Genomic DNA, 27,868 nt, shown 5'->3' with positions numbered 1-27,868 from the left:
GATTCCTACGAACTATACATTTTTGTGAAATAACAGTTAGGTTTAGCTCAATAGTATGTTCAGAAGAATTATACCACATAATACGAGTTATGTTTTGGTTGGAAAATTTTAGTTCCAACTGTGACCGCATAGAGGGCGCCAACACTAACTTTTCATAGAAGTAAGATAGAATATCGAGATGTTCGGAAGAATTATTGCAAAATGCCTGTTCTACAACTTTGTGGAAGACACCTAATTTCTATCTCTCTCCGTTGAAAAGTTAGTGTTGGCGCCCTCTATGCGGTCACAGTTGGAACTAAAATTTTCCAACCAAAACATGACTCCTATTATGTATTTACTACAATTCTTCTGAACGTACTATTGAGCTAAATCTAACTGTTATTTCACAAAAATGATTAGTTCGTGCGAATCGAGTACTGATGCACAGGGTTGCACGAAGTCATGAATATCAATAAATTTTCAAACTGTGTGTAAAAGTTCAGTCACGAACCAAAACGATCGTAATTTTAAGTTGAGAGAACTCAAGCAACCAAAACTGAAGCCCGTGAGTGGCAACAACGTATATGTGTGAAGTGAGATAAAACTTGACAGTACTGCCACTAATGCGAATGCAACTCACTTTTCATACTCTCTGCTGTGTGTGCTTCGCGCTATTCTATTTGGCGTGTACACTTCTTACCGTGAAGATTGTTCTATTTCGATTTTGAGGTGGATGGAAAAGGCGAAAAAGGCAACAAAGCGTTCGTTTGCATCACTCGAGAATGTGTTAAAATCGCGGAAGGAGTTTTCAAATGTTATATAGACGAGAATGGGAATTGTGATTATTTTCAGAATAACTATGATGCCGGTAACTTTACTCGACATTTTCGACTAGAGCATCCGGAAGCAGCTAATGTTAGAGGACTTCTCAACGACTCTGATGGCGTAGCAAAGATGAAGCGTCCAGTTGCAAAACGACCGGTGGCGATTGATGCGCATAATTTTATTGAAGCTTGTTTGAAGCTAGTCATTTGCCATAATCTGCCAATGCGATGCTTCGAATGGGAAGGGCTTCGAATGCTACTGGACCCGATTTCAGAAGCAATGAATGCTAAAGTAACTAGACAAAACATCAAAACCTACGCACATGCAGTATCAATTAAAATAATCGATAGACTCAAAAAAGAAATGGCAAACCGATTGGTGTTGTTTTGCAATGTCTACATTTTGTCAGATTAAAGTTTCATAGTTGGTAATAATTAGTCTAAATATATAATGAATTTGATGAATTAGTATTTAGAAAAACCTACTATTGTTTGATGTTATCTCTTGATATAAAAGCCAACCCTGATTAGCAAAAATGCTTTTGAATGAAAAGTTGACAATAACGACGATCATTTTTGTAATTGACTGTCTCAGTGAGATGTTGATCGAATTGAACCGAAGAAATATGAGAAAAAGTGCGAAATGAGAGAGCAAATTTCGCAGTGGCACTCACATTGTTTTAACAACAGTGTGTGTTGTCGTCACAGTGAGGGAATATGCATCGAAAGGGAGTCGGTGGTGAGTGCTTGTGTCCGTCTATGAGTGTTTTCTGTTTACAGTTACAGAAAGCAACCCTGATGCACAACCATGCACTGATTGGCCCTATGGAAAACTGACTCAGACATCACTTCGCTAAAAGTTTAATAACTTCTTTTAACAAAGCCGGATTCACTAGCAGTCTTCGACAAAGTTGTAGACAATTAAATTATCTTTCTTATTTTCACTTACAGTGATAATACGATGCGAACAGTGCAACCTAGCGGCGAAAATCTGAGCTAGTGGCTTTTCTCCATGTAAACTGTTGAAAAATCTCATACAAACTTCAGGCACGTTGGTTCGGTAGCTAAACTTGTCCAATTTGCTTCAAATTTGGAACAAGTACTCCTGGCGAGACTAGAAATCGACTCAGGGGTGGGCCGATAGGGGTCATTTCTTTCCTGTCACTCTAGTATACATGCTTTGTTGATCAGACAACTTCACAGTACGAATAACACCAATAAATTTACATTTACTTGAATGTAACAAATGTGCTACATTACCCGTATCTTAACTTTACATGTGATTTGAAATTTACATGATTTTCATGTAAATAAAACATAATTCCATATCAACTTTTAAATAGGGCTAATAAGATTTGTAAACAAACTTTTGTTTTGTTGATTTCTCCTAATTTGCTATAATTTCAACACAGGAGACATTTGAAATTGATTCTACCCAGGGGCGGCGAAACACTTTACGCCCGAGTGGGTAGCACGCATAGGGTTAGGGATCCATTAGTAAGGATTTTTCCCCTTTTCGCAATGTACGCGCTTACGTTACATTCACATTAAATCACGTTCGTTTATGCAAATGGAAATGTGGTACATCGATGTTTCCAAATGTGTGTAGTGCTAGATAATTGCATTGAACATCTAAATTTTTTTGAAATGGTTAAAAATGTGTATTACCCACTCGGTTATTTTCGAGTGGGTAGTACTACCCATACTACCCACACTTTCCGCCGGCCCTGATTCTACCAAGGGTAAAGATGTTGATTCATGTGTATCTTTCATGAAATTCGACTCAACAGCGGAATAATGAGCGAAATAAGTTTGTTTACAAAAATCTCATAAGCCCTTTTGAAGAATTGATATTGAATTTTACATGCGTTTTTAAATGACATGTAATCGAAAAAATCGTTGAGTAGTGGAAATTTCAATGTCGCTTGGATAAGATTTAATCTTCTGCAGTAATATTGACTGAGATATGTTGAAGCTTTGTGTTATGAGTTATGTGAGTTTTATTTATGTTAATTTGAACGGAAAATTGTATTGGATTCAGTTTTACGTCAATATTGAATTAATTAATGTACAAGTTACGTTACAATTAACATTCATGATTTTTTACTGTGTTGTTAAGCATACATCATCTAATCAAAAGAATTCCACCTTTTTGCCTTTCTCAATAGAAAGGTATTGCAATTGCTCTGAAAATCGAGGCCCGGAGGGCCGAGTGACATATACCATTCGATTCAGTTCGTCGAGTTCGGCAAATGTCTGTGTGTATGTATGTATGTGTGTGTATGTGTGTGTGTATGTGACCAAAAATGTCACTAGAAAAATGAGTGAGATGGCTGAACCGATTTTGACAAACTTAGTCTCAAATGAAAGGTGCAACGTTCCCATAGGCTGCTATTGAATTTCTAATGGATCCGACTTCCGGTTCCGGAATTACAGGGTGATGAGTACGAACACGCAGAAAATGTCGATTTTAATAAATTCTGCAATGAATGTATAAAGGTGAAAAATTTTCCAAAATATGACCACAACTGCTTCGATTTGTAGTATTAGGTCACTAACATCCATTCAAAGTCTATTTGGCCACATTGGCCACCATCATCGGTTCCGGAAGCCCCGGCGGAAGTATCTAAATTCAGAATAACAGTCACATCGGTTTCTCGGAGATGGCTAGACCGATTCGAATAAACTTGACCTCAAATGAAAGGTATTGCGTCCCCGTAAATAGCTATTTAATTTCATCCCGATCCGACTTCCGGTTCCGGAGTTACAGGTTGTGGCGATCACATAGCAAATTGTGATTCAAACCGATACTCCGATGAAAGTAAAAAAGGTAAAAATTTCGCTAAAATGTCTCTCAAACAACTTAAATTTGCTGTTCTAGGTCACCGACGGCCAACCAAACTTTCGTTGACTACATTGACCACCATAGACGGTTCCGGAAGTGCCCGGGAAAAGCGGCCATCTTTCAAAATTTACGAACTCACATCAGTTTCCCGGAAATAGTTGGACCGATTTTCACAAACTTAGTCCCAAATGATAGCTATAATATCCCCATAGCTGTCTATAAAATTTCGTACGGATCGCTTATATGGGTCCGGAAATATACACTAAATCGTCCGGTCACATATGAAATTCCCATATAAGCCGGAACTCAATTTTTTTTTTTTCAAAGGGGGGACCTCATGAAATTTCAGAAATCGAATTCGTATTTTTGATGCCAAACATCTTCAAAATGCATGAAACGTCGAGATTTTATGCTATCCCGAAAAAAAATTTTTTTTTGTAAAAATCGACTTTTTGGGACTGCCGATTTCGCACCTTTTTTCAGTTCAATATTACCGTGGCTGTTTTTTCTTTTTCAAAATTTTAGAACTCGAATAATGATTTATTTTCCTGTATATAGTTGTCATGTGATGTATAATAATAGAATGTAATATATGCATTTAACAGCTTTTAATGAATATAAACAACGCACACATTATCGTGTTCATGATTGAGAAAGGCACAATTGCACCGCTAGGTGGATTAAAATAGGTTTTTTATAAAAAAATGGTCGAGTACCGGTATTTTATCGATACTACCGGTACTGAGCGTTTCAGTACCGCAGCACCGATTTTTGACAAAACGGTTCGGTACTAGTAACCCTATTAATATCTCTGACTAGAGTTTCCTAGTGTGAGTCGAGTCAGCAAACTGTACAATGTACATTATGCGGTTTGGGAAATTTTGTATTTTGTGAGGTAAAGTGGGAAATGGCACTTTCTGGGCAAACTATCAATGTAGAGTTGTCATGCTCTATTGACAACTATCTATTGGAACCCTAACCGAATCTTTATGGTAAAGCGACGCGTGCAGAAAAGTTTTTGTGCTCTAATGCCACTTCGGTTTTTCGGGACGGCACCGGTGGTTGAGCGGTAAGCGTGACTGCTACTCATTCCAGTTGGCCTGGGTTGAATTCCAGCCACGGTCAATGAGATTTTTATGAGATGAGTCTGGTCTCACGCCTTCCGTTGGTATCCGGTCCATGAGTTTGATGGATCCGGTATCTAGTCCAGATAGTGCAGTCAACTCTTTGGCGTCGGTAAAGAAGAAATAGAATCCAACTTCTATACTTACTAACAAATACCTCCTCCCGTGATACTTATGGAGTTCGCAGTAGTATATGCGGCCTCTAGAAAAAGCAAGTATCCATTCCTTCCCTTTCCTTCCTCGATCTACGTTCTGGCCTGGCTGGCGCCGGTATTGATCAATAAACAATTTAGGATTACCAGGAGTTGCACCTTGAAAGATGTTTCGCTACTCCTAAGCATAATTATCTAGTGATTCCCTGTGCAACTTCAGCTAGTCCATATCGATAACGGACTAGCAGCCAGGGGTGGTCGTACAAGCTCAATCTCTAATGTCACTTCGGTTTCTCGGAGATGGCTGATTTGACCAAACTTAGTCTCAAATGAAAAGTGTTACATCCCTACCGCAATCCCACTAGGGTGGGACAAAAATTGGATTCCAGCTCCGAGCAACATTTTAGGTTCCATTTGGGTCCTAGAACAACTGTGCAAATTTTTAGCTCCATCCCTGGAACTATATTTTTGCGCCCGCTGTTTGAAGTTTACATGAGATTTTGTATGGGAAAATTAACTTTCACAAAATAATTCCTTCAGGGGTCGCCCATTACTTCCTAAAAATAACTGTCTCGAAAACCACGAAACGATCTGACGCTTGAGAAAAAAGTTATTAAGCAGAAACCGATTGATGCTCTGACGATTGATAAAATATTCATTTTTTCTAGCACCACTGCTTTTCGTTGTCCAATTATACGCAATTTTGTTTTAATTTTCTCTTTATGTGTCAAAACCATTTATCTATACTGTTTGGTCACTTCGCAAGAGTTTTGAGGAATAAATTGAGGCTTCTTTTATACATAATAAGAGAAACTTAAAAAATTTGTGTATAATTCGACTATCAGCAGCAGTGATGCTAGAAAAGTGAAATTTTCATCAATCTTCAGGACATCGATCAGTTTTTTTTTTTTTCTAAATAACTTTTCCACAAGCATCAGATCGTTTCGCAGTCTTTTAGACTTTGTTTCCTTGACAAATCTATATATATAAAAATCAAAGTTTGTATGTATATGATTTATGGACTCGAAAACGGCTTAACCGATTGCCGTAAAAAATTATACATAGTAGGCCTTTGTTATGGAGTATGTTTGTGCGCTGTTGGTTGGGGATTATCTGCTCGCCAGATGGCGCTTCGGAACAAATTGTGTTTTCCTCTTATTTCGTTGAAAGTCACACCAGCGCGCGATGGGTATTGGCTAGTTTTCTATAAAAAGCAGACATCTATTTATTTTTAGGAGGTAAATGGCGACTCTTGGAAGAATTATTTCGCAAAAGACGACTTTCCCATACAAAATCCCATGTGAACTTTAAACCCTGGGCGCAAAAATATAGTTTCACCGATCGAGCTAAAAATATGCAGAGTTAGCCGGCGCTAATCTATTCCGACAATAAGTTAGTGTCGGTTTCTGATGAGGCGAAGCCGAAACACAACTGAGTATGAAATAAAGATTTGTGTCCTCAAGTGCAAAGACTGGTTTTACCAACAAATTTTCACCCTAGTGAGAAATTTTGGTTTTTACCAAATTTTCCTCCTTGGGGTGAAATATAACATAGTGCTTTCGCATAGGCCTGCTAAGCCAAGACAAGTTTCGGCTTCACTGTGTCTCATCAGCATAAACAGAACTTCTGCTCGAACAGGACATCACGTTTGATTGACAAACAAAGTGTGTTTTAGTTTTAAGGGATTTGCGTCAAGCCGGCGCTAATCTATTCCGACAATAAGTTAGTGTTAGAGTAGTGATGAGGCGAAGCCGAACCGCAACTGAGTATGATGCAGAGTTGTTCTGGGAGCTAAATGGGACCCAAAAAGTTACTCGGAGCAAATTTTTATTTTTATTTTTTTCATGTAACCATGTCCCACTCTAACCCCCATCCCTCCAGGCTATTTAATTTGTAAGTATGTTCTTGTAAGTTGCCCACTACTACGCGAAAATGAACAAAAATTTACAACTAAATGTGAACGGTACAGAACAGCGGTGAGCATAATGTTGCGTAAACAAATACACTCTATGGAGTATATAGTCTAAATTAGGTATATTTCCAGCCAGCGCTAAATTGTTACCCTTACGGATTACAAATTTCATCTCGATGCGATTTCCGATACCGGAATTACGCGAAGTTTCCCACTTTACCCCCAAAACAAAAGACTTTCAATTTTGGTTATTTTGAACAGTCGGAGTTCGGTAACTCTTAGGAAAATAAGTATTTTCGGTTAGTTTCTGAGAACAAAGAGAGCTTATTTGCTTTTCTTCACTGCGGGAAGTTTACACTTGAAAGTAATTAGTTATGTTCACTTAACAGAACTCAAAAAATGCGTCACATTATCCCAGTTACATCTGCGGTATTCTACTGTTTCCTGGAATTTCTGGACGTATCTTTCCCTGCTACTTCTTCGATGCTGCTTACGGATTCCTAGCTGCCTCGTTCCGTTGATGACTTGCTGTTTTATTACTCTTGACACGTTTTTATTACATTTTCCTTAATGCTCAGAATTTTCCATGCGAACGTAGAATTAACTCATTTCTATGTTTACTGCAACAAAAAACCCAACTTCAAACTTCACAGGATGTAAACATTACATTGAAAGAGAAACTATGAAATGTTTAATTAATATTTGTCCATGCACAGTGTTTTCAAATAGTCAAAAACGTGATCGAAGTTATTTTAACCACGAAAAGTCGATTTTTGGACTATAGTGTTAAAATACCGCGAGAATAGATTTTATGTAGTGATTTATGTGACTATAATTTTGCCATGTGTGAGCGTGAATCAAACTGTCAAAAATATGCCCGTTCGTTCCGATTAGTATCTACAGCGCCGTCTGAACTTGACTAGTTGATGCAACATTGATTGAGGATAGAGTATTCAGAACAACACTCTTCAGTCTATCTTCTGACCTCGCATCAAGCAGAATCGAAAAAAATCGCTCCGCTGTAGGCACCAGTGAAGCAAGCCAGCGCTTTGTTCTATATTCAGTGCACAAACAGTATTGTATCGTTGGCCCTGGCTGTGAAGTGCAATGAGTCTGCCAAAGGAAACAAAAGAGCCCGTGCTATGGGATAGCACGATTTCGATCGATTTTAATAAAACTCGTGCTGGACCCACTATTCAGGAGATGGAACAACTAGTTAAAGTTAAAATGGAGCTTAACCTCGCGGATGTTGCGTACATTCAACTACACCACGCCAAAAACTGTGTATTGATTACGTTTAGAAGTTTAGCACAGGCAGAAAACTTCATTGCATTGAACAACATGCAACAATAGCTCGAATTGAATAACACCAGAATCAAGATCCACGTGTATATGGAAAACGACATGGTGGAGTTCGTATCCATGATTTGGCACCGCGCACTAAGGAAGGTTGCATCAAACGAATTATGAATCTATTACGAATGACACTTCGAGAAATTTTTTCACCGGTATTCCAACGGCGTTTGTATTGAACGATAACGTGACTAAAGCGACGGATAACGCAACTAATACTTCACCACCAAGGAAAAGGATCTCAACACGCAGCAGCAAACTGCATCAGCAAGATCTGGCAGACAGACATTCTTGTTTGATTTTTACTTATTGTAAAAACTTAAAAGATCCACGGCTCAGTTGTGCTAATGCATTGAGCCGTGTCAAATAGACTCTGAGAAAAAAGGGAACAACACCCTGGTGAAATCATTTTAAGTTATTTTCCAATGCTTATTTATTTTACCCACATAATTTCGTTAACGCAAATTTGTGCCAAAATCAAAAACATTAAAAAACTTATTTAACATTCTGGAAGTGCGTATACGTTGCAAATATCTAGTACGTGGATGTATTCGCACAGGGCTTATTTTGTATGAAGGCGGCTTCATTTTTATGTACAGTAGAGCTATCGCCTTCCATCTCCAGGGCTAAACAAGAGTACAAAGTTTCAATGAATAACACCAAATTTATCATTAAATTGACGCAGTTAAGTTTCTGTCATAAAATCACTTCCGTTCAATGAGAGGTGGATTGTATAAACACACACACATTTGTGGAGTTTTCTATGATATGCCCGTTAAAACCACTCATTGAAATAACTTTTTCCGGTGATTTTCCAAATAATTGTTAGGCATTTTTGTCACAGAAATATATTTCTATCTCTTACATTTGTTGAGTTATCGACGGTTATAGCCTCAACTACAATACTATTAGGAGACCATACATAAATTATACTACTCATTTACAGGGTAGATGGAAAGTAAGAGGGAGGTTTCTAACTACATGCCCTATAACTTTGTTGGATAAGGTAAATGTTTATATGCATAAATGAGTAAACTAAAGTTTTCTTCTCATCTTAATCCTCTACTTAATACCCTTATAAAAGGGGAAATATTGCTTGTGGCAATGAAAATTGGATTCGAGCTGCACTGCGTACCAATTTTTTCTCCAATAAATTCTTAAAGGTTCGTTAGACTGGTTTTTCTATGAGAGTACCATCTCTATCACTCATTTGTTTTGACAGCTCGCAGTTTTCAGTAGCAGTTTGATTACTCGCACTATAAAAGTGTAGAATCCAGGAATAGTGAGAAGTGAAAAGTTCACTGAAGATCAAAAATCAACTTTCCATGGTCCAAACAATTTTGATCACGTATTTACCTATTTGGAAACACTGTGCAGTAGGAGAATTTATTTAGTTTGACTGAGCCGTGATTCTTTTATGTTTTGCTATTTGTAAAATGAGGAGCTCAGTGCAGTTTTCAAAAAGCCCGTTTCGAGATATGGGAGAAAAACGAAAACTACCGTAAATACTTCTTTTAAGGGATTACACCGCTGCATAATTTTTAAAAATCGACAAGAAATTTTATTGCCTAAAATATGCTTTATTTCGGGGTTTTTCTGCTAATAAGTGTGCCATTTTACGAATTAGCAAAATATCGAAAGAAAAATCCTATGTAGGTTGCTTGCTATCGTTCTAGAGAGTAGAAAGATTTTGGTTTTTGTCTCCAGGAAAAAAAATACGGAAGACAGATTTCCGGTCTTTGAATCTTACCAAAAAAGGTCGCCGGCGGGAAAATACTACTCAGTCGCCATCTTATGATGAAATTACTTGAAAACATTACTTTACGTGCATCATAATTAGTATTGTGAATCCCATTTTAAATTATCTTGATTCACCTATTCATTGCGTCAATAAAAATTACAAAATATGCCAATTTTTTCATGCTCTACAGTGGTATAACCCCTTAATATAACATTGTAAATATAGTACATTATTCTTTTCTGTTTTCTGCAATACATTCGTACGGCACAAAGGCATTTTCGACAAGTATACGTAGTTTAAAGTCACCTTATTTTTGAAATATGACCTTTTTTCGAAATCACGAAAAACCGCACTATGCTACATTCCTCCCTAAAGAGGAAAAAATGGATAAACACCAATCTTTCTCCCAAAGGCGAAAATTTTTGCTGAAACAATTCGTGCAAAAAGAGACAATATTTCTATGAACCGTTATTTCTATTTCGACCAAAAGGAATGCCAACAAAATGAACGAATCTCAAGGCGATCGATCGATTGGTTTCAAAGGTTCCCAAATGCCGCCATCTGTAAGCAAAGTGGAATACTGATTGAAAGTAAACTTATGGCTTTTTCCAAATTCTGGGGTTCTGTTTAGTTTCTTCATATAAAGAACAACAAGAAGCTAGCATATCAAGAAAACACTAAACGAAACAATATAAATGAGCATGTGCAATCGAGTATTCCAGAAATTATAAACAGCAGTGGGCTTTGAATATGGTTGGTTATGGTTACACATTATATACAATGCAATTTTTGCTACTCTGGTCAACGTTCAAATAATGAAAGTTTAACCAACCCTCCTTCAATATTTTTCCTTCTTGATGGATGCAGTCATAATCCTCAAACAACGTTTTGTAACTATGAAGGACAGATAACACCTTCTGAGCAGACTATATCATAGTTGGTATGTCTATTACACTGTACGCAGCTCACCTAAGTTCGGTGGTGGGACACCGCATATAGTGTGTTAGGCCGTTTGCCACTATCAGTCAGATTGGCCAAAAAACTAATAACTTTTTGAGATTTTCTCATATCATCCAGCAATTATCGACCATATTTGTACATCAGCAATGACATCTGCTTGTGGAAATCTGAAATTGTCTTTGCTCTTCGTATGTTTTGAATCCAACTTATCATACTCATGCTCGATAGCTGTTTATACTGACGGCGCCGGTGGTTGAGTGGTAAGCGTGACCGCCACTCATTCCAGTTGGCCTGGGTTTATTTCCAGCTGAAGTCGTTGAGATTTTTCTGAGGTGAAAAAATCTGTGGTCACGTCTTCCTTCGGAAGGGAAGTAAAGCCGTTGGTCCCCGGTCCATGAAATTGGTGGATCGATATCTAGTCCAGGTAGTGGAATCATCTCTCTGGCGTCGGTAAAGAAGAAGTATATCCAACTTCTATACTCTACTAACAAAAATATTCTCCTCCCGTGATACTTGTGGAGTGCGCAGTAGTATATACGGCCTCTAGCAAAAGCAGGTATTGGACTAACAATTCCTTCCCTTTCCTTCCGCGATCTACGTTCGGGCCTGGCCGGCGTCGGTATTGATCAGAAGAAACACTTTAGGATTACCAGGAGTTGCACATTGAAAGATGTTTCGCTAATCCCAAGCATAATTATCTACTGATTCCCTGTGCAACTTCAGCTAGTTCCGATCGATAACGGAGTAGCAGCCAGGGGTGGTCGCACAAGCTCAAGCTCATACTCGACAGCTGTTTATACTTGTTCAATTGAAGGACCCCTCAGTTCAATAGTGCCCGCGTAGTTTTAAGACAGCCCTGCTACTTCCCCGAAAGTTTTTGAAATTCATCACCTTGCGACGTGTGGTACTTCCAACGACTGAATTATGGTGTCAAAGCAATTAAAAATATATAACTTTACGAAATTAAAAAGGATTATAGTAAATAAGAAACAGTCGCATGCTCATTGCAACCATAATAGCTTTCACTCAAATATGAGAAAAATCTGCTAGATATGAGGCAGAATCAAAATGAATTATCCAAGCATTCCCAACAAACATTAGGAGCTGAACTATAAGACTACGTGTTGATTTAAAGCAGATTAAAGGTTATGTAAGCTGAATAAAACTTTCGCTGAACTACTTAAACATTAACAGTTTATTCAGCCTATTTAAAATCCAGTATTCGCCAGTTCCAACTAGGCTGAACTATACTGCTAATAAATGTAATAGCGACAATATTAAAGCTTTTATTCAACCATCCTAATTAGACTGAATTGCGAGTTGAATAAACGATGCTGTTACCAATAGTATTACCTTTAATCATTAAGCTGCACTACATGTCTTCAAGAGGTTGTTTCTACCTTTACATTTGCCGTTATACCACCTTTGACTTTTAGCTGAATTATGTGTTTAACAAAGGTAACTACTACAAAAATTGGCGCGATTAGCAAATCATGAGGAATGGCAACCGACCTGGGTTCGAGTCCCAATACACACACAATATTTTTTTTACTATTAAGTGAAGGATTTTTTTATTATTTAGGTATATTCCAATTGAGATGTTTTGCATATATTACAGTTAAGGAGCAATAGATCATTAAATGAATAAAGAAATAAAGAAAGTTTATTTAGTTTTTTATATCTACTGAGTTTTCACCACGGGAAATACACGATTTACAGCTTTTCAATGTACAAGCTTACCAAATCACACGCGCCCTCGTTTATGTAAATTTACCTTTTAATTCGAAACGGTCTGTTTACCTGTGAAACATGAATATTCTCATATTGAACACAAGAGAAACTTTTTGTTCCAACGTTGCTATAAATTTTAGACACCAGCATTGTTACCATGATTTTTTTCTATCCATCGACTTGCAAACAAAGATATAATGAAATGATTATTAGCGCTGGCGAACTTAATTGATATAAATAAATAAACTATTGAATTCGAACAGCGACTTCCGCTTACCAAAAAAATCACAATGGAAAGAAAATCATTTGGCAGGAAGTGGTAAATAAATTGAGACGATTGCCATCTTAGAATAATAAATGACTTCAATCCATCATTCAGTTACCACCACTTTCATATAACACCCATTTTTACTTATCTAAATGTTTGTGACAACCATAAATCCTCACCTTGGAAACAAAAGCGACTATAATCATCATTTTTGAAATAAATAAATTATCTAATTTAAAATTCCCGAATGTTCTAAAAATTATTAAATAAAAAAAAATTGAAATTACAAAATTATCGTAGGTTGGGATTCGAACCCAAGCCAACTAAGTTCACTCAAATCTATGGAAGGCTACTGTAGCCTTTGTACAGACTCTATTCAGCAGCGTAGACTTGTCGGTACATCGGTGAAATCTTAAGCATTCGATGTATGCAAGATTGGTGCAGACAGTAAGGTAAGTGCTTAGTATTCAACAGGTTGCTGGTTCGGATCCAGGTACGTGATATGATATCCAACAAGGTAATACAATTTTTCTGTAACTGTAACGTAACACTAATAAAAGAATTTGGCTTCCAAAGAGATTGATAGCGTGTGTAACTTGAAATAAATGTCTTTTTTAACAATTTTCCTATGATAATTCTCTCAGCTGAATAGCGGTAACGAAAAGGTTTATTGATAAAGCTGAACTGTGGTTTTCTTCAGGCTGTATACGTGCTGAAGAATTGTTCTTTCATGTGTCTTAATCAGACAAGCTGAATAAATTCTCCAAATCCCGGATGTTTAAGGGTGGAATAAACGATATATGATTACACGTATACTTCCAATGTTCAGCTAGAGCTGAATAAAGCAACTGTTAAAACGTTTATAAAACCACGAAATGTTTGTTGGGTTGGTACTACTTAATTTCAACTTGCCTCGATCGATGTTCAATCAAATTCCGCAACTTTTCATATACAAATTATGATAGAAATCCGACGACTAATTAAGTGCCTCTTTTTTTGGCCCACTGTGCACTATATGGCTATTTAACCGATTCAAACGTCAATCCAACATTTTGATTCAAGTTTCAATTTATTTTTTAACAACAACAACAATAAAACACCAAGTATACATACTATGGAAAACACCGGATCTTAGCCAACCAACCAGAAAACCTTGTGATGGCGCTTACCGAGGGGGTACGTTGTGCTGATTTTCAATGCTCACCAGAATCGTTCCGACGTAGTGATGGCAGCAATTCGGATCGTCACCCTAGTTGCAACAGTCCAGTGCAGAAGAAATAGCGTAGATCGCACTAGCACCAACCAAAGCCGAGAAGCGCAAAATGGCGGACTGGGCATTCGGTATATACGAACAGACGTGCAACTTGGAATTTATATGCACAAAGAACTTTGCATTGAACCACAATTTATTTCCTACACTTTCGACTTATTATCGACGAATTATCGGTCACAGAAAATTTTATTCCTTATCACATGCAAGTTTAACGAAGACTGTCTGATGATCGCGACAGATCGAAGTACGAAGGCGATCATCATAAACTGGGTTGCCAGAAGGGCTAGAGAAATTGGCATAATTTTACGCCCGTTAGCAGCAATAACATGCGAAACGCAATGTTGTTCATTACGGTTGCCAATAATTCTGTACGGTAATCTTTATATCTTTGTCACATCTGGGTCTGTCATCGGACAAATCCACATGAAAACGTCCAAAAGTGACTTCATGAGGTATCGAAAGGAAGACTCGATACTTTTTGGCTGGATTCGGCCTGATTCACTCTGCCCGGTCAGTCTAGGACTAACAAGGAAGCAATACTGTTGTTTTTGCTCTTCACTCCTCCCTAATTTTTTTAAATCTGTCATGAGGTTTGCAAAAACCCAAGAAAGAAGTTTAACAATGCCCTTGTGAAAGTGTCTACATGCATCATTCCTGGATATACTCTGGATTTGATTAAATGCACTGATAGAATATATTCGTAAATCGCTTAGAAATTACAGAAAATTTTCGTGAAATATACGAAATTTTCGTACATATAATGAATCATACGTAGTTCTATTGAAACACTTTTATTTTTTATTACGAGTTTTTCGTGAAAACCACGAAACGACTTTCGTTGGCTTATTACGAAACAGCTTCGTCCGACAAACGAATTGTTCGCTGCTATATACGAATATCTTTATTATATTTACGAGCACCATTCGTCAAACCGTGAACTTGCTATACGTCAGATAATTGTCGAGCATCACGACGGTCTCGGTCTGACTATTTAGTAGCCGCATCCGTATCTGCCGGATTTTCTGAACCTCTTCTGCTTCCTGTTGATCCAGAATCTGGAGCAGTACGGATTCAGTTGAGCCATCGCGAACTGCTCGTTGGTTTTGTATGAATAATTTTGAGTTTTTCTCTTCAGGATTAATGTCAAAATAATATGCGATTAAATACGAAAAATTCTCTTAGATGAACGAAATGAATTCGTGCGACCAACGAGATTGTTCGTAATATACACAAACGTTTACTAAAATAAGCAAAACATTTCGTTTCATTCACGAAAAATAATGTCGTTTTCAAAGACGACATTCGTGCAATGTACACTAAATAAGTAAAATTAACGAAAACTTTCGTTCATTAAGCGGCCATTTACACCATAATTTTTCTAGTCCTCAATAATGATGAGCAGGTTAAAATAGAATCGAATTTGCCAGATCGATCCCTTTAATTAAAAAAATCGGTGCTGTCAAACATCGATCCTAAAAGATCGAATGCGATCAACGAAATCGTTTGCATTATACATAAACGTTTATTAAAATAAACGAAACATTTCGTTTCATTAACGAAAAATAATGTCGTTATTAACGATTACGTTCGTGAAATGTAAACCAAATAAGGAAAATTTACGAAAACTTTCGTTCATCAAGCGGCCATTTCTTTGTACCATAATAAAATCGATTTGGCCACATCGATTCTTTAAATTAAAAAAAAATCGATGTTATGAAACATCGATCCTAAAAGATCGACTGAAAGAATAAGAGGCTAATAAATACGAAAACAATTCTAAGATAAACGAAATAAATTCGTTCGACCAACGAAATCGTTCATCATATACATAAACATTTATAGAAATAAACGAATCATTTCGTTTCATCCACGAAAAATAATGTCGTTATCATCTATAACATTCCTGCAATGTACACTAAATATGTAAAATTTGCGAAAACTTTTGTTCATCAAGTGGCCATTACTTCACACCACAATCTTTCTAGTCCCCAATAGAGGTGAGCAGGTTGAAATAAAATCGATTTTGCCAGATCGATCCTTTTAGTTAGTTAAAAAATCGTTGTTGTTAAACATCGATCTTAACTAATCGATTGAAAAAATGATATGCTAATTAATACGAAAACTTTCCTAAGATGAACGAAATAAATTCGTGTGAACAATGAATTCGTTCCTAATATACATAAACGTTTATTAAAATAAACGAAATATTTCGTTTCATTCACAAAAAATAATGTCGTTATCAACGATAACATTCGTGCAGTGTACATTAAATGTGTAAAATTTACGAAAGCTTTCGTAAGCGGCTATTCTTGTTCATGAAATGAACATTCTTGTTCATGAAATGAACGAAACCTACTATTTACAATGCACGAAAATACTTCGTTGCAGAAAACGATGAATGAATTCGTGCATTGCACAATCAATTTCATTATATTTACGAATTGATATTATCAGTGTGAGGATATTTGAACCTCAGACATTTGGTAGCTTAAATAGTTTTTTAAATATTCTTTTATGGTGCTACACACAAGCAGAACATTATTGTGTTGCTGAAATAAAATAATTTTCAAGTTTTTTTTTCCTAGTTAAATTTTAAACCCCATTTCAAGATAAATGACGAAAGGTATAGCATATTATGCGTTGCGGCAACGTACACTCGGTATCTTTTATATTCCGACTGTTTTACATTGCTGACATTGAAACGAATTGTTTCGATCATATTTATAAATTCGAGTAATTTGTATGATTCGATTCGAAAGCAATTTTGAACAAACTCTACGTAACAACTAAACTGTTGAAAAGATCTAATAACAAATAGTGAAAATGTTAATTAATATGACGCAAACGTTAATGACAATAATAATAAAGAAAACTATGCCCACAGATTGTACGAAAACAATCCAGTAAGTAAAGCAACATTGTTGTTGGTTTAAGTTGCATGAAAATCTAGAGTTACCAACTTTGCCTTAATATTGACAAATTTGGAAAGCGTCCTTTACTTTATGTCAAATGCCATTGCTTTCAGTCTCAAAATCTTGGCATATTCAAAATCTTTCAGATCAAGTTTATTCCGTGAGAAGGATTTTTTTAATGCTCATTTGAATTAGTCACTTCATTCCTACGTAAATTTTATGTTTAAATGCAAATAATGTTCACCCTCTAGGGCCCATTGCAATCGAAATCACTTTCACTCAAATATGAGTAAAATCTGTTATATAGCTGAACATGAGGTAGTATGAAAATGAATTATCTTCATCTGGCATTGGTACTACATAATTCCAACTTGCTTCGATCGAGATCGAATCGAACGTGTCTTTAACTTGCTTATTTGGTCACCCTAGCAAATCTGAACATTGTACCTTGTACAATCACGGGGTAAAACATTGAAATGATATATACTTCAAGCGCGTCATTCAATGTGACGGCCTACAAACAACCGACGATTTGTGGAATCGTGTTGTTTATGTACCATCATTTCTCACCTGTCGCCCGATACCTGAACGATATACATTTTCGCATCAACACTTTCGCGGCAAGCGAACCAATCGTCTCTAAAATAAAGAGGACACACAGGAACTAGCCGAGTATCGTACCCTGCCACCCACACCCGAGGACCATCTCAGTCACTCCTGTACTGTGCGGCTATAATAATATAATTGACGCTATTTGCTAAAATCAATACGTTCCCATGATGAATATTTTAGGAAAGTTAAACGTGACGTACCTACCATTCACCTCACTCCTTGTTCCACCGACTGCTGGCGGCTGCCCGTCAGCCCCAAACAACTCGCGAGCGAGAGTACGTATTAAAGAGGAAAAGTTTTCCTCATCCGCGCTCCACTTTCCTTAGCACTCTTGTAGCACCACTTATCTTCTCATGTCAACACCCAAAGTCGCACACTTGAGCCGCACAAAAAAGCAGCACGTTTGTTGACTACTTGTTCTTCACGTGGAAGGATTGACAAACACTTCACTTTGGTTTTTTGTTTTACTTTGCGATACCTACAGTGCACCAGTAGTGACGCGACATTCGAGAACTATAAAACGCTACGATTTAAAATGCAACCACCCTCTACCCTGCCCTGGGGAGGTTAGCTCTGCCATCACATTCTTCACTTTCGATTCAGGCAACCGCACACACAACCAGTTTGTAGGCACTTGTTCAGACTTACTTTTCTCCTGTTTTACACCTTTTCCGGTTGCCCAGTTCCGTTCTGACACTTGCTGTGTAGCCGTACGATTACACGGCTAGCATTTTGACTCCTGCACCACTCTCACAGATGATGATGATGATGGTGGTGTTCCACCTTAGCTTCCATCCACATAAAGCAATAACTTACACACAGCTATATCAGGCAACCATTCACTCGCTACTGGGTTATTTTAATCACACATCGTTCGCATTTTTTCTTCTTCCACGAACAGAACTTTTTTTTGCTCGCACCACCCGAGATACTAGTCCTCAATCACCTACCAGTACCAGCGTCTCCATTACGGTTTAGTACCGGAAGAATGTAACTTTAGCTCTGCCGGAAACTACCTGGTCTGAGACTGCTCTGGCGCGGAATTTTTCGTGCCGTCCAAACACTTTTTCGTTCAGTGGAGGAAATAATTCACAGCCAGGTCTCTGCAAGTGAGCTGCAGGGGAAGAAAAATTTAAAAATAATGATTAGTTGGAAAGTTGGTTTGTGAATTTTTGTCGGTTTAAGTTGAAAGTGTGAAGGTAGATACTGCTTCTTGGAACCTTTTAAACTCTATATAGCTTGAGATTCAGCTTGATCTTAAGTTTATGCGGTCAATAGATGACAATTATTCGTACGTGCGAGGTCGTGCTACACCCATATTGTCTAAAGAGTGCTTTTTGAGCTAGAATTCTTCTAAAGGTTCAAAACCGCAGGAAAATAGATGTGATGGATTTCGAAAGTCTGCAACTTTTGTTGTACTGAATGGAATTATTCCACTATTGCACTATGTTCCACAAATTTTGTAATAAATTTTTGAAGAATTAATATTATTAATAGCATTAATTACGAAAAACCTATTTCAAACAAATCTTTCGAAAGCGGATCGAGAAAAAATTAAAGCTTTCAGCCTATCTTAGACGAAGCCGCCAATAAAAGAAGAATCAATAAAAAATCTAAATTTTGTAATGATTTAAGTGGTTCGTTGAATATTTACTTGTACGACCATTCGTAGCTAGCTGGTACAATGCGATGGAGTATCTGCTACAAGACTATAAATCGAGACCGGTATACTATGAAGGCAATATTTAGAGCCCCGAGCTGCTATCTGTATTATTTCATTTTATTCGTGCCCACATTAGAAGTCATTCTGAGTGTAAGAACAATAAAGAATTTTTTCTTGTTGCGAAATCAAATTTTTACTTGACATAAGATACCTTTTTCAGATACAACAATCCAACTGTACACTTTCATAAAAACCGAGAAAAATATTATTTGAAGCATGTGAGCATTGCTACATTTGAACTAACAGCCCTACGTCACTCTGGTTATGTCTCCGACTATATAAACCCGTCCCATCTTTGCTCCTTAAGGTTTTTGCATTATTTTGTGTATCATTCCTTATTTAAGGATAATTATGTCGTGAGCCATTTGAACTTCCTGGACTAAAAATAATTGCCACCACCATATTACTTTCAATCAGTCTCCTTTCGTACTTCTATGCCTCCAGCCATTGCTATACTACCCTGCACCGGTCTCTAGCATCATGTAATGATGGCTTTCTGTGAGAAATATTCCTCTCATGAAAGTCAAAAATAAAATTGTCTTCATGGTTGAAATCTAATCCATGAACCTCCAATCGGACCCTTCGTGCTTTCCTGGTCAAAATTAAAAAAAAAAAGCTTTAACAGTTCTTAGATATCAAAAACTCTGACTAAACGATATTAGGTCTGGGTCGAAATACTAAGGCTTATCTGGGCTGCTGGTAACAAGGCTTAAACGACAGAGTTCCGTATCGACGTACCCGGACGCGAAGTAAAGATTGACTGTGTTGTATGAATTTTGCAGATCAAATGAACCAGCTGGCAAACATTACTTATGATCGCATAAAACTACTGCTCACGGTTGTCGTCCCGTTAGAGCAGAAATTCTGATTCTTAGAGCCGACGACAACTGTTAGCAGTCTTTTTATGCGATCATAAGTAATGTTTGCTTTGTTGGACTTAACGTCTGCATGGCGGTCACGACGGCTGCCATGTGCTGAAGAGCGGAACGCGAAACGTTCAAAACAATTCCATACATGATTTTTTATGAACGTGTCCACTGGAAAACAGACAGAGAAAGAATGACCGGAACGGTGAGAATGAAGAAACGATGAAAATTCACCTTTATTGGAAACACTGAGAAAAGATATGTCCTCAAGCAGGAATCGAACCTGCGATCTTCCAGTCTCTAGTTGGGTGCGTTAACCACTCCGCCATCGAGGAACTGTGATGATGCCATCACATGTTCCCAACAGTTTTTGCGATCGCCGCTGCAGCCTACAATACCTCATAATCACTGCCAACTGTCTGGTGGCGACTGAGTTAGGAAATGGGGCAAACAGTGATAATAAATATCTCTAGCCTTGAGCGCAGTCCAGTGGACCTGAAAATAGATAACGAGAGAGATTTGGCCCGATCGGTGAGAGGGACAGGTGAAGATCTGCTTATAGGAGACATTGGGGGTCGATGGGCCAATTAGGAGGTATTGGAGGCTTGCAGCGGTGATCACAAAAACTGTTGGGAACATGTGATGGCATCATCACAGTTCCTCGATGGCGGAGTGGTTAACGCACCCAACTAGAGACTGGGAGATCGCAGGTTCGATTCCTGCTTGAGGACATATCTTTTCTCAGTATTTCCAATAAAGGTGAATTTCTTGATTCTCACCGTTCCGGTCATTCTTTCTCTGTCTGTTTTCCAGTGGACACGTTCATAAAAAATCCTTAAGAAAGGAAAAAACAAAGACTCCCGTCCAAACAAGGAATATACAAAATTTCATACACAATAATGTTCACTCAAACTTTTATGGCGAGAGCACTGAAACTCAAACTCCAGCTCTTAATTGCACGATACCTCTGAAGTGCATGCGGGCATGTTTCGAAAAGTAACCTCGCGATGGGCAAGATATTTTGAATACCGTTGAGCCAATCGATCGTGTATTTACAGGGGTTATTTATAATCACAATAGCCAGTGATTAAACGAAGGAAATTCAGCTTCAAAACCTTTATACTTTATAATAAGCACAATTTTATTCATTCGTACCGTAACTCTCAGACAGTTCGGTTGTGTTTTTAATTTTGTATGGAGTGCGATTCGAGTTGCTAGCTAACTCAGCTAGCTAATGTATATAATCCAGCGGTAGGTGCAGAGACGGAAGGCATCGTCAACGATGAGATTTTGACATGTGAGGATCTGCTGCAGTACGGGGTTAGCTGTTTTAGAGATTGCTTTTTTCAGCTAGTCCTAGAGTTTGCAGCTTGAGTCCTACAGTTTGCACCCAGTAGTAGTTGCGAGGGATGATTCAAAAACGTACCCCCAATCATACTCTTATTGGTGACCTTCGCTGGTACCACTTTACCGAACTACTTTCTCTTGCACAAAGTCCGTTTCCCTATCCGTCTATTTGTACCGCGGGTCATGAATTCCACAAAAAGTAAACAATTGGGTCTTAAGTCACACACCCTAGGTCATCTAGATGCTTCCCGCAGTAAGAATGCTGAAAAGTGCCCTTACTGTGCAGAAAGTCTGTATGATAACTTGACATGTTCCGCGTACAAACTACGCGGGGTTAAACCGTAACGTTATCTTGCGGAAATTTCAAGCGTTCTTTCGCAGAAATGCAAATAAAATGCTACACCACCATCCTCGACAAACCTCTATGTCCTCTTGCCTCTTAACGAGGGCGAGGCTGACCCATACGAGGGAACATCTACTAGGGTGCCTAGAAGCTACAGGAATATGAGGCACATTCTCCTAAAATTCCTTGTAAAGGCCAGAAGGTGTCCCTTGACGGGAATCCGAAAGTGACGTCTCTTGGAAGTGCTGCATCCATACCGAAGCAAGTAGCTACAGGTCTCGGTGGATTAAGCTTGAGCTTGAGCTTGAGCTTGTGCGACCACCCCTGGCTGCTACTCCGTTATCTATCTGGACTAGCTGAAGTTGCACAGAGAATAAGTAGATAATTATGCTTGGGAATAGCGAAAGACGTGATTTTTTCACCTCAGAAAAATCTTAACGACTTCGGCTGGAATTGAACCCAGGCAAATTGGAATGGGTGGCGTCACGCTTACCACTCAACCACCGGCGCCGTCGTACAGGTCTCGGTGGATTAAGCGGGTCTTTTACTCGCGAGGCCTAAAATTGAGCACTTTTTTGGGAATACATTGTAAAGCATCTACTCAATGGGTTTAGAAACTTTTTTTTTAATTTGAAGATACATGTTTTAACTTTTCAATTTTACTTTTGAAGACACAAAAAAAAATCTCTCGCGACCTTCAAACTTCATTGATGACATTGATGTTGAAACTGCATGGGTCCCGCTTAAGTAAAGTTGTGGCAAATTGGGTAATCTGTCATCAGAAAACTCATATTTTTGTAATCATTTCTTTTATTTTATAATTTGTAAAAGTTATGTAACGATTTGTGAAGATTTCCAATATTTACGGTATTTTTATGGCCGTAGATCCTGACATGATCGAAAGTTTATAAAGTTTACCTTTTACTTCAGCCTGACGCCACTTGCACCAACTGTCCTCGCCGGGTGAACACTTTAAGTGTTGAGTATTTTCGTTCGATGACGAGCAATGTTCGAGGAAAGCCCAGATTGCATTTCACATATGTTCTAAAGAATTTGATGGCATATTCGTTTTTGACAGTGCACTACACCGGTGTAGTCGGTGCTACACTCATTCAAACTTGGGTGTAATCAGTCTATCTCTTTCTTTGCACTACACTGGTGTAGCCCCAAGAAAAAACGAAAACGCCATGAGTTTCTCCGAATCGCCAGCCCATCAAATTTTCTTAGCTGACCGATTGATTTGTCCCTTGACTTTCCATTTCCTTTCCCACAGATACCTTTGTTTTCTTTCTTCAGTTTTCGTAATCTCGTTCCCATACGCTTCTCAACATGTCCGACGCATTTTTTTCTTCCGTGCGATAATCGCGTTCCAAAAAAAGGAAGCAACCATTCACAGACGCTTACATTTACATAAACCGTAAAGAATGGACCGGTGAATTCTTTGAACAATGATTTTTCCATAGACAACCGCCATCGTGGTGCCGCTGCGCTTAGTATCTCAGAAACGGCCGGAGATGGATACTTTTCGGGTCCCAGAAACATGCCAAGGAATATGATTTTCACCAAATCCTTTCTCTGGCGTGTTCTCAGATACATATAGATTGAAATTAAACAAAGAAAAAAAATTGATTTTTTGAAACCATGAGAGTAGAAGACCCCCTTAAGGGACCGAAACAAGTATAAAAATATTCTTTGAAATTTTTGATGAACCTAGTAGAACACGGCAAAGCCAATTATAGAATTCTGCGCTTGGACAAGTCTCCCCATGATCCTCTACAGAGTCAAATCAGTCGGAAATACTGTAAAAAGCCGAAATCCCGGCTTGAGTTTGCCAGAGTACTGGCAAAAGCCAGTCGGAATTCCGAATTTGTGACAGAATAGGATGGATTGAACAAAAAAAAAATTAAAATCGATGCGATGCTTTGTTCCGGACTTTCTCCTTGGATTCTAGATGCCTGGATCCGACTTAGGCTCAAATTCAGACCCCGAATCCGGAATAGACCATGGATGCGAACCAATCCAAGGGTCCGAACTAATGCAGTCTGGATCAGAATCAGTTCCCGGATTCGGACCAGATCGCTGATCTAACCTATTTCCTTTCTCCTTGCCAGGCCCAGACTTGGTGTTTAGCTCCAGACAAGTGTCGGGATCCGGACCGAAATTTCTACAAAAGCGTACCTAGAGCACCGTTTAAGGGAACACTTTAGATTCATCGGGAGCCGTTTGTATGCGGGGCATGGTAATAGATCATGTGAACTCACCCCACAATAGGCAACCGTTTTCAGTAGTTCCAATGCTTTCCCTCATCCTCCTGATTCTCCGCGAAATTGTCATACCGACGCCTATTGCTGCAATAGTCTTTTTGTGCAAACAGGCGAACATGCAGACAATCCTTTTCCCAGAAGTTGGCTAAAATTTTCATTCTTTAAACCTGAAATCTTTCGGAGACATTGGAACATGTATCTTACTGCCCGGTTAGATTGTCTAACAAGGACTTAAATTTACATACACCGCAGCATCTTCCCTGACAATACTGATAGCGTTGACAAATGCCACAAGGGGGGTAAAACTGAGACTCCGCCAAGAGCACGAGAAGGCTACGCTACGACTCTGGCTATATGACAGTACTGTCTTTACGCATGGGCCCAGGCCAGGGCCGAGGGGCCCCGGGATTCTGGGGGTCCCGCGATGAGGATAGGCGCATAAAATCATACTCACTGTCTGCACTACTGGTGTCATGAAAACTTAAAAAAAGAGCGGTCCAATCTTTATTTGTTTCCAAAATTATTTCGATGAGCATTCTTGGATTAACATACCGATCAAAAGTAGAATATTCGTGAGTTGCTGATTTCAGTTTCGGTTAAATCAGATTAATGTCAAACGCAATGATATATATTAGACCGACCAAAGAATCGTTATCCTGCAGCAAGAAACTCGGTTGAAAAAGAATCATTCTGACTCTAAATCATCTAAATGGGATTCGCTAACACAATATTGAGTGATTTCAATTCGTTCTGTTCGCAGAGTGGAATGTTTATTGAAAAACAAAATATGGCTTTCTGAAGCCACATAATATCCAGTTTCACCACATCAGGAACGTGGTACTGCTCACGTTCAATACGTTAAGAATAACACTTTTGTGAGCTCAATAAAAATTGATAGATTCGTTTAAAGACATCTTCGTATTGAAATATTAACCAATACATAATTTTAACAGTTGAATTTTATTGGCATATTGTTAGTTGATTTTCTTAGAATTTCATAGTGTTATATTAACCATATTATACTGCATGATCAAACGAAATAGACAAACGAATCCTCGGTACATGCACTTCTGGTTTCGGTTAGCCTAAGGCCGAAGTAAAACGCATCAAACTGAGTGGCAGTGATGTAGTATATATCATGCATACTTCTAGTATATTAGATATTTTTTAGTTATACAACCAAAGGTTGTCCACGAAATTATTGCAGTACGTAGAAACGGTGGCCAAAAATAGATTTGTTATTCAAATTAAGAACAAAAATCAGTTTGTTATAAGTAATATTTAAAAACATTTTTGAACGGTACTCATCAACTTTTACACAGTAGTATCAGTAATGATCTACTTTCATTACATTTGCATTTCATTTTTTTCACCGTATTTTTAGATGCTGTTTCGTAATTGACGATTTACTGAAGCTCCGGGCAGTTTGGCGTATTGCAGTCTTAGGGCACAAAATTTATTTTAATGGGTCTATACAATTTTAGAACTGATTTTGCATAACGACACGATGTCATATCAGGCCAAAACACCGGAGAATCACAGTTTTGTCTAAAGAGGTAGTCGGCGTTTTTGAAGGCACTCTTTGTGGTAAGCTCTTTTTCCTGGTACATAATCCCGGTTGTGACATAAATCTGACCTCGTTTACCGTAACTGCAGATTGCTTGCCAAACCAAAAAATCCTGACTAATTTCGAATTAATATTCTTTGTATTGTTCAACGATATTAAATCTATCTCTGACGGTGAATATCAGTCACTCTCGAAATTGTGGCGTTTACTGCCACGAATCGTTTCTAAGTTTATAGACAAAAATATGGGACGTGAAAAACCTGCCAACTTACCCCGGTTCCGGGGTAAGTTGGCGGTATGTTTCTATGTACGCCAGAAAATCGGCAATCTAATAGAGATTCAATTACTTCAGGGGTTCTAATGGAACGTGCTGAATGACTTTCTAATAAAACTGTATATTAACGGACGTTTGCCATTATATTTTAGATACCCCGGCATTTTGACTTCGACATGTACTCCATATTCAAAAGCAAATTTGCGAAATTCTTCAGACAATTGGCCGAAGTAAATGTACCCTGCATTGACGAGATACACTAGAAAAAGATTTTCTTACTTTGGAGTAAATTCGAAGAAAAATAAAAATATTTGATGGTTATTTTTGCACGTCAACTTACCCCAACCGCATATTTTATAAAAAGAACTATTTAAAAAATAACTTTTGTTTGTGGATAGGTGTAATATCTATATGGATACTGAAAATTCTTTTCACGCGCTGTCGAAAAATATAATCATTCGTGGTGTAGATTAAAAATCACCTTAAATAACACAAAATGTTCAAATTTAAGAAAATGCTCGAAAACACATTATCAACCACAACTACTACAAAACAAAATATTTTGCAACAAAAACACATTGGACAATGTGTTTCATATTAGTTGAGGCACACAACGAGAAGTAGCGTCTAATAGAAACGGAGAAAAGGGGATTCCGCCAACTTACCCAAACTGCCAAGTAGCCCCGGGCTCTCCTATGAACCAACAAAATTCAATATAGATAGTTTTGAATTGTTTCCGTATTTTGTTCGTATTGAATGTATCAAAAGTCTTATAAAGGGCGAACGCGAAATTATTGCGACACATTCAACAGGGCATAACTTTTTTACCATTGGGTAAAAATCAACCAAATTTTGCACACTTTCTCATTGATGTGTATTGTTTACATGCTGTCAAACTCGAAGTCGTGTTTTTCGATTCGACGAAAATGGAGGTGAACCAACGCGAGTCGAGAGAACAAATTCTTTCCGAACACCTGGAATTTCCTGACCTGTCGCACCGGCAGTTGGGAAAAATGTTGAACATTCACCATTCAACCGTCTCCAGAGTGTTGAAGCGGTTCCAGGAGCGGTTGACGTTGGACCACGGCAAAGGAGCTGGAAGAAAATTGGGACCGGAGAACAAAAAGACGGAGGGAAAGGTGAAGCGGATGATTAAAGCAAATCCCAACGTCTCAAGCCGTGATTTAGCTAAAAAGATCGGCATGTCGCAGAGCTACGTCCAGAATGCAAAGAAGAGAGCTGAACTACATACATACAAGGTACAGAACTTCCCAAACCGCGATGGACGGCAACAATCGACGGCTAAAACTCGGGCACGGAAGCTCTACGAGAAGATGTTGACAAAATATGGCGGCTGTGGGATGGACGACGAAACGTATATTAAAGCCGATTTTAAGCAAATTCCGTGGTTGGAGTTTTTCACCGGCAAGAGCAAATTCTATGTGGACGACAAATTTAAGAAGAAGAAAATGTCGAAGTTCGCCTCCAAATATCTCATTTGGCAGGCCATCTGCTTTTGCGGACTGAGGAGTGAGCCTTTCGTGACAAAGGGCACAGTAAATGGCGAGATCTACAAATCTGAGTGCCTCGAGAAGCGCCTTTTGCCGTTCTTGCAGCAGCACGACGAAACTCCGCTATTTTGGCCAGATTTGGCATTATGCCACTATTCTAAAAGTGTCCTGGAGTGGTATGAGGCCAATTCTGTCCATTTTGTTCCAAAGGATATGATTTCGCCAAACTGTCCGGAGCTGCGCCCGGACAGTTTGGCGACAGAAGACAGTCAAAGACGAGAAGGACA

At 38.3% G+C, this 27,868-nt stretch overlaps 1 protein-coding gene across 5 annotated transcripts in view; it reads right to left on the bottom strand.

The window, feature by feature from the left end:
* LOC131692520 (high affinity cAMP-specific and IBMX-insensitive 3',5'-cyclic phosphodiesterase 8) overlaps nucleotides 1–27,868 on the bottom strand; it is a 591,531-nt gene that overhangs the window by 559,315 nt on the left and 4,348 nt on the right. For 4 of the 5 annotated variants that reach the window (XM_058979616.1, XM_058979617.1, XM_058979619.1 and 1 more), the window contains exon 2: nucleotides 17,887–18,800. The gene's annotated coding sequence lies outside the window, so the exon portion shown is untranslated. The remainder of the gene's footprint in view (nucleotides 1–17,886; nucleotides 18,801–27,868) is intronic. The other variant, XM_058979618.1, reaches the window with a different exon arrangement.

This window comes from Topomyia yanbarensis, chromosome 3 (assembly GCF_030247195.1).
Source record: "Topomyia yanbarensis strain Yona2022 chromosome 3, ASM3024719v1, whole genome shotgun sequence".
Lineage (NCBI taxonomy): Eukaryota > Metazoa > Arthropoda > Insecta > Diptera > Culicidae > Topomyia > Topomyia yanbarensis.
This window is presented reverse-complemented; position numbering and strand designations above follow the sequence as displayed.